Source organism: Serinus canaria, chromosome Z, assembly GCF_022539315.1.
Source record: "Serinus canaria isolate serCan28SL12 chromosome Z, serCan2020, whole genome shotgun sequence".
Taxonomy (NCBI): Eukaryota; Metazoa; Chordata; class Aves; order Passeriformes; family Fringillidae; genus Serinus; species Serinus canaria.
The window spans coordinates 13,290,480-13,303,096 of record NC_066343.1 but is presented as its reverse complement, the minus strand read 5'-3'; the positions used below and the strand labels follow the sequence as shown (position 1 = coordinate 13,303,096).

General features: G+C 49.2%; 1 protein-coding gene across 1 annotated transcript in view; it reads left to right on the top strand.

Annotated features, from left to right (window-relative positions):
• The window catches only part of GRIN3A (glutamate ionotropic receptor NMDA type subunit 3A), a 384,347-nt gene that overhangs the window by 136,763 nt on the left and 234,967 nt on the right, over positions 1 to 12,617 (top strand). The window lies entirely within an intron of this gene.

Genomic DNA, 12,617 nt, shown 5'->3' with positions numbered 1-12,617 from the left:
AGCAGCAGTGTTGGAACTTGGCATTCAACTGCAACATCCCAATCTTTGAAAAACGCAACCTTGTCCTCGGCCAGGCTTCCACCTGTTGCTCACTTGATCAATTTCCATGAACTGTCCCACAATGATGGAGAGAGGCCCCTAACTCTCTGCTTGGGGCCTGGTTGCACAGATTCAGACACATTTTTATTTACTCCCACACTTCTGTAGCTTGAATGATATGAAGGGACTCTTGGTTGGTCAGCAGTGAGGTGTCAGACTGCCCCTTGCTGGCACAGAGGCCTTCCCATTCTTCAGGTTTCAGGTGAGGAGGACAACTCAGCAAAGAGAGGAGGAGAAAAGTCACGCTGCATCCCTGCAGCACCATTTGTGTATTTGCAGATTTCCTTTCCTCAGGGGCCCACATGCTGTCATTTGGTGTGTGCCCTTGGCACCTCAGGAGTGTTCCCAGGATGGAGGCCTGGCCTTGTCATTGAGCAGATGAAAGAACTGCTGCTGAAACAAAAGGCAGAGAGAATTCCTTCCTGGGTTTGGAGCCCCCCTAGACAGGACCCATTCTGCTGAGCAAGCAAAGCTGAACATCCCACAACCCTAAACATAGGTGCTAAGTGTCCTTGTGCCCATCACCCTCAATCCAGCAGGGCTGCAGAGAGGACAAACTCTGACCTTTAAACCAAAAGGGACAAAACCTTGTACAGGGCCTGGCCTGAAAGGCCTGGATGTGATGGCCTCTCCTAGGGAGAGAGACGAGAGGCCCTGTGAATAGAGAGCAGGACTGTCCCCAGGAAACCATGGCAAGGTGTCAGGAGCAGGGATTAGAGATAGGCACAGGGACATGTGATGCAGGTGGCTGAGTGACAGCATTACAGAGAAGTAGAAACTGAAACTAGGAAACAGTATTTCCTTTTTTCTCCGAACATGTGCCTGCAGGGATAGAAGGCCCGCTGTGTCATGACAGGGTGGAAGTGCAGATGGTGACACCACTGAGCACTGCATTGTGACCTCAGGCTTCCTCACTGCTTATCTTGGGATTCCAAGGACTTGGAATGCCTTTTGTGCTGTCACAGGGGTTGGAGGCTGGTGTCAGAGAGTAGTGGGTGTGACATCACAGGGGGATGGATTGTGACACTGTGCCCCTCACTGCTTCCATTCAGACACTGGCAGGGCCACTCTGGCTTCTGCCTGAACTCTACTGAGCGAGTGGGCAAGGACGAGAGGATCAAGCCAGGCCTCTCTGGTGCTGGGCAGGGCCTGTTCATGGCAGATCTTGGTGCCAGTCCTAGAACCATCACTCCTGGTATGGCCACAGAGACAGATGGCGACTGCCCCATCTGCCATGACTCTTGGAAGGACGTGACTTCTGCTCTGCCCTGTCACCACCGCTTCTGCTTGGGCTGCATTCTGCGGTGGGCACCCAGAATTCCCTGGTGCCCACCCTGCAGGACACCAATAGAGACCATCAGGCTTCCTAAGCATGCAGACGGGCATCTGGACACAGCCAACACTGCCCCCGAGCAGCTGCCAGCGGCCACTGGCCAGGCAAGGAGAGCTCCCGGACGCCTAGATGAGAACAGCCCCCAGGGCCCTGTGGTGTCCTGTCCAGCTGCTCCAGAGGGGACACTGTCCCAAGCTGAGCAGGGCCCTTCAGGGCTGGAGTTCCCAGGTGGCCTCCTGCCCGAGGTGTGGGCTGGAATTTTCCATGGACAGCCACGGCTGCTGGAGCCTGTGGCTGCGACGGAGGCTGGAGGGGATATTATTCCGACACTGGTGGTGACTGGTTGAGGCTGCAGAGAGCTCCATCCTGCACAACCTGTGCGTCAAGGGGCTGAACACCAAGGCATTGGTCCAGGGGCTACAGCCTGTCCTCGAGCAGCACAAGACTCCACTGGTGCATGGCATTATCAGCATCATTGTGGGCCAGTACAGTGAGGAGGCCCAGAGGCTGCTGCGCTCGGGTGCCATCAGGGACAAGAACAATGGCCCTGTGGCCAATGCCAGCTCCAGCTTCAGCTTCAGCTCCAATTCCAGCAACTCCAGCAGCTCCCAGACCAGCAGCTCGTGGAGGGGGGCTCCTGCCCATGGTCCCAAAGTCTATGATGTAGAAGAGGAAGTTGGCACATCAGAGGCTGCCTTCCCTGGGGGTCCCAGCCACACCCCACCAATGCCTGGCCCAATGGAGTGGGACTGGCCTCAGGAGGAGCCATGGCAGGAAGTGGTTACAGTGGGAGATCCCTTTGCCCAGGGCAGCAGCTTTAGCCCCTCCACCCCTGTCCTGGGCTGGGACCAATTGCCATGGGCACCCTTGCATCCCATTAAGGGAAGGGTCACCAGCCCCCTGGACTCTCCACAGCCCTGCAAGAGGCCAACCCACTGGCAACTCTAGCAGGGCTCTCACAAATCTTCATTGAAGGAAAAGGAAATAAATTGTTATTTCTCTGACAGAATCTTTGGGCAATGCTTTCTCCCTGCAGGGCAGGAGTGATGCGAGTGCTGGGTCAGCTTTTAGCTAGCCCCTTCCTCGACAGCGCCAAGAGCAGCCACCCCTTGCCTGGATTGGCCCAGATGGTGGCATAGCAGGGCTGCTGCAATGCTGCAGCAGTGAGGCTGCTCTACCAAAGCACTAGCTGTATCTACACCAAGGATCAGGACAAATAACAGGGAGGGGTCTTCCAAATGGTTTCTTAAGGAGTTTTATTCTGGGAGAAGGCTCAGGTACTCAACAATACAGAACAAAGCTGCGCACCAACTTAAATATGGGGGAGGGTACAAGGGGAGGTTACCAACTTTGTCCAGTTGCAAGGAACCTGGGGAGGAGCATAAAGTGGGGAATACAATGCTCAAACCAATAGGGAACAACAGGGGAGGAGAAGAGTTTGAATGAACAAATTGGGTCTCAGGGGATACAAGACTGACAGCAAAGGATCTGGTAGTAAAGGTGGGGTTACACTGACAGACAAGGGAGGAGGGGTTACAGTAAAGGACATGGAAGGGCCTGGAACAAAGAGCAGGTCTTTGGGGAGATGGACAGGGAAGGTGGGAAGATAGGATTCAAGGACAAACCATCCGCATAGGGGTAACAGAACCAACCATGATAAACTTATAGAAGAAAAACACACCACCACAGAGGAGAAGCCAAAGGCAGAATGGACAGCTCAGGCAGCTGGTTTCAACATAGGACCATGCCCTCAGCCCAGGGTGGGCTTTAAGATCCTTTTAATGGTCATATAATGCTTGTCAAGGGCAAATATGCATTAAATGGAGTAGGCAGATTGGGAAGTCTGTACCTTCTCACTATCTCAGGCAAAGGGGAAAGGAAGAGGGAAAGATGCAGTTGGGAGTTCAGGATAAAAGAGAGACTGTGACCTCCAAAAACTCAAGGGACACCGCACAGGGTTATGGCCCAGTAGATTTCGTCCCTTTATTCATATCCTTATTTTTACTGACTTTGGCATTGCCATCTTGTTTGCTCTCACATCTCCTCACTTCTTCCTCTTCTCTGACTAGAAGAAAAACTGCTCCTCCTACGTACCACTGCCAAAAAGCTCCAGTAATTCAAAGATTCCTTCACGATCTCTCAGTGTCAAAAATACTGATCTCATCTAGGTTCTGCTCCAGGGAGTCGCTCATCATGTTTCCTTTACTGGCCAGGCTCTCCCACCACCATTGTGTTGGTAGTGGTGTCCTCTGTGATGCTGACACTGTTTAATACCTCTCTTATGTGGATGCTGGGAAGGAGAAGCTGCCACTGTCACCCTGCCCTTCTGTCCACAGTGTGGCTGGCTAGGAGCAGCCAGGCAGATAAGGCTCTCCGCAGGTCGTGCCGGGATGGCAGCAGCCATGACAGCGCAATGCCACATGCTGCACCTGGATGGCCCCTGGCAGCAGTGCCTTGCCACCCCTGGGAAAAATCTGTACATGGGCCGTTTTGATTTTGTTCTTAAATATGTCATCACAGAGGCATTACAACCTCTCTAATTTGCCCAGCAGCGTGTCTCTCTTCAGAGCCATCAGAGACTGGCTCTATCAGACATGGTGGAAGCTTTTAGCAGCCTTCTGCAGAAGCTGCCCCCCTGGCTCTCCCCCACTACCAAAAACCAAGCTGTGCCAAATCCAACACACACAGCTGCCTTTTTCCAGTTTTGTCTTGTTCCTTCTTTACTTCCTGAGAGACTCCTAAATAAAATCCTCAACAAAGTTATTATAGCCCTTTGTTCAATCAAAAGCCTAGCAGGCCTTGAGGGCTGAGAGCCCGGGCTGGAGAGTCATGAGCCATCATAAACTGAAATGAGGAGTCATCAGCATCTCAGCAGAAAATGCCATCAGTATCCAAAGCAGCTGCCAAAGGGCTGAGCTTTCACTGAGCTCCTTAGGATCCAGTGTGGAAACAACCTGAAAGATTGTTGAGCACATCCAGGAATCCTTGAAAAAGCAGTTAAAAGCTGTACAGACTGGTGGCAATAGAATCCTTTTGAGAGGGACACCAGGTCAAATCCTGGGAAATAATGACCATGAGGAAGAGATGACCAGCTGGAGATCAGAGGAGGCAGTAGTGTGTGTAAATCAATTTGTGTGTGTGTAGATCAGTTTTACAACCCATACTTTAATATATGTACACATCAATTAGAATAAATACTTTTTAAGAAGAAGTTGAATACATTTCTGGAATAGAGGTTTCTATGTGTTTCCTGTGATGTTTGATCTAAGGTAGCACTAGAGCTCTACAGCCCAAAGACACATTGTGGAGCCTTACCAATGTGTTTGCATTCTTGCAGCCACCCCAGACACTTCAGCCTCCAGTACTGCAGCTGGCAGTGCTGGTTGTGCAGCATGGATGGCCTCCAGCTCAGGACAGAATGCACCTAGGGAAGAGGAATCACCACCAGTGGATCTGGACCTTGCTGTTGAGAAAACAATTTGGGAGAGCAGGAGATCCCTGCCTGAAAAGTCTCCCTCTGCTCAGGTAACTGCATTGGACAGGAATGAAAGGGGCTGGACTGAGAGCTTGTGAATGTTGTTGCATGGCTGAGAAGGAAAAGCTTCTTGAGTTCAGCTGGGAATGGACAGGGAAGGATTTGCTTGCGGGAAGAAGATGGAATGAAAAAGGGGGATAGCCCATAAATGAGGGTCAAAGGTGTTCACCAGGTTTGGTTACTCCTTCTACTGGGAAGAATCCCAGGTGCAGGGGCATTTGTGGTAAGGAAGTGGAAGCTATGTAGGTTCTAAGAGTGTTTGATGGGAAAGAAGAGTGTTTGGAGAACTGGCACTGAAGGCCAAGTGTCCCGTGCAGGGAGGGGCATGCCAGAGGTGCCTCTGTTCCAGCAGCAGATGTGGGCTGTGTGGTATTTTCCATAAGGGTCACAGGATGAGGGAAGAGACGAGAAAGTTGACTCCATGTTTCAGAAGTCTTGATTTATTATTATATGATAGATAATTTATTAAAACTATACTAAAAGAATAGAAGAAAGGATTTTACTAGAAGGCTAAGCTAAGAATAGAAAAGGAATGAATAACAAAGGCTCTCTCAGACCGAGACTGGCCGGACAGGTGAACTGTGATTGGCCCGTAATTGAAAACAGCCTGATGAGGCCAATCACAGATTCCCCCTGTTGCATTCCACAGCAGCAGATAAGAATTGTTTACAGTTTGTTCCTGAGGCCTCTCAACTTCTCAGGAGGAGAAAAATCCTAAGGGAAGGATTTTTCATAAAACATGTCGGTGACAGGCCTCTTTTGGGTGGGAAGGCCAAGGCAAAGCAAGGGCTGGGCTGCAGCTCTGCTGCTGTGTGAGCCCTGCCATGCCTGTAGGCGCTCCCAGAGCCCTGGCTGGGGCTGGGCTGGAGCTGCAGCTTTCTTGTCCTCTCAGTAAGCTGGTGCCTGCACTGCAGTTTCCTTCTGGGAAATCCTCAGCTGGGCTAACTGGCCAGTCTTGCTGTCCATGTTGCAGAGCTCAGTCCCCTTGCTCTTGGGCGTCTCTGTGGGAAGAGATGTGTGTTCCTACACTGTCCCTGCCAAGGTGCAGCCTGGATGAGACTGCTGTGCTCAGGGTTGTGGAGGGAGGAGCACATCCCTGTGCCAGGAGCTGGCAGGACTCCTCCTTAGCAGCCAATCCATGTGTTCAGTGTCACCCCCACATTAAACACTGTCAGCTTTGACAGCTTTTGGACTGTGTTTGAGAAGTCAAATCTTTCTGACTGTTAAAGGCCTTTGGGGCCCAGAGTTCTTGTTAGGAGCAAGGGATTAAGAGTGTGAGCCATGGAGTTGTTGGACCAGGTGTTCTGTGTATGTGGTGAGAAATGTTTCTTTCTCTTTCTCTTTCAAGGGGAATATTACTGTTGCCCCTGAGTCTTCAGGAGGGGAGCCTGTGGACAGTGCTGAAGCAGAGGGAGCTTTGCCTGGCACTGAAAGCTGCAGGAACAATTCCCAGGAGCCCAAGGAGCTTGATAAGGACAGAGCCCCCATTGGTTTAGAGAGGTGTGAGATCGCTGCTCTAAGCCTGCCTCTGGCAGAAAGGGAGATGAGAGGAGTTGAGTTCCTGTCTGCAGGCTTGGTGCTTCCTGGTGCCTTTAGTTCAAATCCTGCACTGGCACAACCTGCCTGAGCCCTGCCCTCCATGCTTCTCCTGTGGCTGTGACACTGAGTCCTCTGCTGTGGCAAGAGAGCAGGGAATAAACCTGTCCTTGTGGGAGTTGTGTCACCAAGCCTGGTGTCCCAGCTTTGTGCTGATGTCCATGGATAAGTTTGCTGCAGGGTGTCAGTGCTCTGGAGGCAACACCGAGTGACTCTTGAAGCAAGAGAGGAAAAGCCCAGCAAAAAGTCAGCGTAGAAGTCCAAGCTTTTTGTCTCCAAGTATTTAATCAATGTAGTGCCAGTCTGCTCATAGGTGTAGTGAGATACATTAAAAACACAAGCAGCAGAAGCTCTGAGGCCAATGAAATCATTAATCACAAATCCAGTAGTTCAAGGAAAAACTGAAAATACACCAAATTAGTGAGAAAAAAAGGAGAGAGAGAGCACTTTGGATCTGCATTCTTGAGCAAAGCTGGTGCAGCCTGCACGCCTGGTAGGGAGCTCTTTCCCTCCCAGCTGTTCATCCCAGAGCTGGTGGTTGTTTTGGAGGAGCTGTTGCTCACTGCAGAGGTCAGGCTGTAGATGGCAGGGAATGGTGCTAGTTCATAACTCAGCTGCCAGCACCTTCAGCTTCTGCCATTTCAGTGAGGATTGAGGTCTCTCTGTCAGCACAGAGAAAGAACAAGGCTGGGCTTCTTTGTGGCACCTGGGACTGTCTGTGTTTTAGGCTCTCGTAGGGGCCCTTTGCACTGTGAGTGCTTTGAGTTTATTGGGATACTTCAGAACTTCAGAAGTTTTGAACACTTGGAAGGATCCCTGTTCTTTAAAGAGCAGCTCTGAAATTGTCAAGTAAGCGTTTGCCTTTCGGGCCATTTTTTCAGTCTTTGATAGAAGGACAGTTACTTGCAAAGGCAAAGATGCACAGAGGCCAATATTGACCCAGTGTTCCCTTTGCTTCCCAGATATCCACCTGACCTACCTTGCCAGGAGGGTTGCCCTGCATGGGAAGAACGATCAGTGGGAGAGCCTGTGACCATCGGGCAGGTGGAATCTCTCAATTTCTACATAGATTTATAGATTTCTATAATTCTATTTATATATCCATATAGTTACCTTGATAGATTTATACAGGTATGTTTTTATAGTCAAATCTATAAATATAATTATAGTTGTGATGGAATTATATTTATATATATGTAGTTACCTTTATAGATTATGATATTTACATTTACATGTGTATAGAGTAATATATTTATGTTTCTGCACAGTTATGTCGTTAGAGCAATATGGATGTTTAGATGTAGAGATTGAGCTGTGGAGGCCTAGGCTGCATTTTTACCTCTTTCCCCCCTCGGCTGCCTTTCTCACCTCTTGCTTTTCCCCTTGTGCCCCCTGTGTCCCCTCTCCCTTTGCCGGGTCTGAGCTGGTGGCTGGGCCAGGCGGAGCAGCACTTCCAGCCTCGGCTGTCCCTGGAGCGGTGGGAGCTGCCGCTGGCCCCAGGCACTGTCCCCTGAGGAGCTGCTGAAGGACGGTGAGACAGAGGGGGCTGAGGCGGCGGTGGCGCTGAAGGGACGGGAGCCTGAGCTGCTGCTGGGGCTGGGGGCTGTGGGGCAGCCGAAGCCGATGGTGGCACTGAGGTGACAGGGAAGTGGCACAGGCTGAGGGGCTGCCAGGTCTAAGGGGGACAGGATGGCTCAGAAGGGACTGAGGGGATGAGAGGACGGTGAGTGGCTGAAGAAACTGAAGGGGGCTGGGGGTTCACCGAGAGCACGGCGGGGCTGAGAGGATGGAGGGGGCCAGCAGGGATCACAGAGGGCTCCGGGACTGCAGCTCTGCCAGGCCTTGGAACCAATTCCAGAGCCTCACTTTTGCCCCAGCTGCAATGAAGACCTTGAGGACAGCCGGAGACTGACGGGAGCCAGCAGGGAGAAGCTGAAGGCCAGCAGCAGGAGCAGGGAATGGGGACCTGCTGCTGCCAGCCTGGAGAGAGCCCGGCTGAGGCCACAGGCCCGGGCAGGCAGGGTAGGGCTGAGGGCGATGTGGGCTGTGGCCGTGGGCACTGCCCGGCGGGGCAGGAGCGGACCCTGCCCGTGCTGGGGTCGCTCAGCGCAGCTGCCCCGGCCGGCACAGGGGCTGTCCTTGGGCAAGGCAGCTGTGCCGGCAGGGCCCGGGAGCTGTGCCGCCTGTGCCGGGCTGCCGGGGCTGCCGCACGGTCCCGCCGTGGCTGCGCTCACCACAGCCTGGCCTGCTCGGCTGCTTTTTCTTTCTAATCCTCCTGGGGAGGCTCTGAGATTTCCTCTTCCCTGATGGAAGTGCAGCTGCTGCCAAGGGAAACGTCCCCATACTCACTCAGTGTTCCCTTTGCTTGCCAGATGTCCCATCTGCTGTCCCTGTCCAGGAGAACTGCTCTGCACGGGAGGCGGAGACCGAGGGAGAGGCTTTGGAAGTGGGACAGCTGGGATCCCTCTGCTTGGAGTTCTGTGGATTTGCACATAGGCAGTGATAATTACATCAATCTGTACACATCTTGCTACTTGTATTGATACTTATTATATTTCTATAAATACAATACTTATATTGTATTTATAAATGTACTGTGTATATATGTACATATATATACATAAAGGTTTGCAGTTACATATTTGTGTGTATATGTATCTAGTTCTTTATGTATGTTGAAATCTCTGTGTTTAGATTTCCATATGTATACAGTTGTGTAGGTATCTATTTGTACTGATGTAGTTTTTCGTACATGTCTTTGTAAAGAGGGAAATTGCTATTTGTATCGGTATATATGTCTATTTTTATATTTTTATATATATTGACCTTTTTATATATGTAATTATATTTACATGTGTATTGAGATGTATAGCTGTATATTTGTATTGATGCATTTGTATGGATATTTAGCTTGGCACAGTGATACTTTTATATTTTTAGATAGGTTTGTGTTATATATCTGTTTATATATATATTGCATGTAATATGTAATATTTAATCTGTGTTTGCATCTGTAGATTGTTATGTATGTATTTATATACATTTTTCTCTATATATGTTTTTAGTTATGTGTCAACATGTATGGAGTGGTATAGTTGTATAATTCTATTGGTTCTATGTATAATTCTCTGAGTTCTTGGTACAGGGCTGTTTAGAGAGGGAATGCATATTTTTGTATTTCTGTATGGGCTGTACACTTGTAGTAATATGTAATAAATTGTTAAAAACCTAATTGATCTTTGTGTATAGTGAGTTGTTGTAGAGGCTGGCAATAATTTTTTTTTCAACTGGAGTTGTATTTTTGTATTTTTAACTAGACTGGTAGTAATAGTCTAATAAATTTCTGGTTTTTATCTAAATTGAGATTTGTATAGTTCTGTATTGTCAGTGCAGGTGTAGCAATTTGTAACAAATTACATTTTTCAGCTGAAATTAATTGTCATGTGTTTGTGGATCAGCAGTGCAGCTGTTGCTATCTGCAAGAAATGCCACTTGTCAGCTGTGATGGGTGTTGTGTGATTTCTGCTACCCAAAGCCATGAGCAGATGGAAATGCTGTAGGATTTTGGCCATGGAAATCTCCAGCCATGCCCAGCACATGGCCCACCAAGGGAAGCGCAGATTTGGGCTGGCAGCAGAGCCACGCGTTGGCTCAGAACTCGCTGCAGAGGCCTGCTGAGAAAACTCCGGGACTCCACTGAGTGCAGAATCCAAGCAGGAGCAACCAGGGGATGATAAGTCCACTCCCCATCCCATGGGCAGCTTTTTAGGAAGCGCTCCAAGTGTCCCTCTGAAGCTTATCCCAGAGACTTGAAGCCAGCAGGGATCCTGAGCCAGTTCCACTGCCTTTGGCAGCACTTTGGCAAATGAGCTGTAGCAAGGGGGAGGCAGCAGTGACTGTGACTGCTGCAGGCTGGGGATGAAGGAATGGACATGGACACAAGTGCTGAGATGCCCCAAAATCCAGAAGGAGGCTGGAGAATTGGGAATCAACAAGTTCTCAGATGCACTGAAATGATGGAAGCCCCTTGTGTGAGGTTCCCTGGAGGAACTGCCAGTGAGTTGCTGTTATGATCAGGAGTACCAGAAGGCAGCAGGATCTGCTCATTTTCCTGGCTCTGTTTCCAGGACACAGGCTGGGATAGCCCCTGCTCCTACAAAGCCCTTGCCCATGGAGGCTGCAAGGCAAAAGCAATCCCATTGCAGAGAGGCTTTGCAGTTGAAGTCCACTGCCCTCATGTTAGGGGATGAATGACTGCCCTGCCAAAGCACAGCAGCTGCAGGGCACCCCTCAGCTCTGTGTGTGTGACCTGATTGTATCCTTAGCACAGCTACTCCTGGATCTGATGGCACACTTACCGACCAGCCAGGGCCAGGCCTTGGCCAGAGCTAAAATACCCTGCAGAAGCCTGTATTCTTGTCAGATGGGAAAGTTTCCTAAAGTGATACATTTCTTGCGATAACTACACAAGGTTATACAGAGCTAGCATAAGTGTCTTTGTAGTCTTATTTTTAGCTAAATACTGATGGGGTTGATGATCCCAAGATTCATCTTCAAAGTCAGCTCTCGCTCAGGCTTGCTGCTCAGGCCTCAGCACATCAGACACTGAATTTAAAGAACCTTTAGATAAAGGTTGTCACTCCTTTATTTCTTTTAGCCCACTACTTCTAGTCCTGATAAACTTGAATTCTTTTTGTACATTATGGCAAGCAGACCATCTAAAATTTTCACTGTTTATCAGTGTTTAAATTCTATCCACCAAGAGAAACTCAGTCACTTCCAAAATGAGCCTGAAATAAGCTATTATTTTTAAACAAAGCCAAGACATTTTTCTTGATAAGGGAGGTGTTTCCAAAACTCCTCTGTGAAACTAATACAGATTGTTTGAAGTATCCATTTCCTGCCCGGAGCAGAGTGACACCAACCTGGGCAAAGTGCACACAGAGCTCATTTCAGTAGAAAGGTGATACAAGAGACACTAGGGATGGACAGAGGGGCTTTGTAGCTCTGCTGAGGCTGTTCAGTTCAGTCTGCTGCTCACAGCTCTAAAAGGAACTCTTGCTGCTGTAGCAAAGCTGTTTGAAGATGCAGACAGTTTGTTCACAAGCCAGGTCCTGGTTGTGATGAAGAAGCATTTGTACCCCAAAATCTACCAGCACCATTACCACACCATTCTTTAGCCAACTTACTGCCAGAACCTGTAATCCTGGGAGCAACTTCCAGGGAAAGGGGAGCAGGTTCTACTCTCATTCCTTCTAACAGCTCTTACACCATGGTAGGAACTCTCAGCAGCCCAGGTTCCCCTTGGAAAGGCAGGCTGCTGTGTTCCTTCTCATTTTTCAGGATTCCTCATCATTTACAAGGCTTTACTCATATATTCTGAATGTTTTCACCATGAAAATGAATAGTGTAAGAGCCTGTGATGAACTCCTTTACTTTGTATCTGGTATTTCCTGCAGGGAATGGATGGAGGAAGGCAGGAGATTCCATGCTTCAGGGAAGGGACACCCATGAGACAAACCTCTGACAGGCGCACCTTCCATGCAAATTAGGTTTACAGGGAAAGCACTACACCCTAGGAAGAAATATCACAAATCAACAACTTCCCATTTTGATTTTAGGAGCAGACTTCAAATGCAGCCTCAAAGCACAGGGAGCACTGAGACTCTAAGCCACACGAAATCCCTGCCAAAATTCCCAGCAGCCATGACAAAATGACTGCAGAAATAATGCAGCATCCTGACCCTCCTGTTGTGTCAGGAATAGGCCACTGGGGACACAGCCAAAGGGACAAAAGTTGCTCTAGCTGAGCATATTTAGAAAGGAGAGGAAGAAAGTCAGTGTTTCTACTGCTGAAGTTTAAAGATTGTGAGAAATGTTTCCAAGAACTGGACAAAGGACAGGAGAGCAGACAAACAGTACCAGAGGCAGGAGAACCAGAAAAATAAACCAAACAAGAGCTTTAATAAGAATTTGTACATAACAAGGTTAATCTTTGCAGTAAAGCTGCAGCAAAGGAACCACTAAAAGTCCTTTTCTGAGAAGGACAATGAC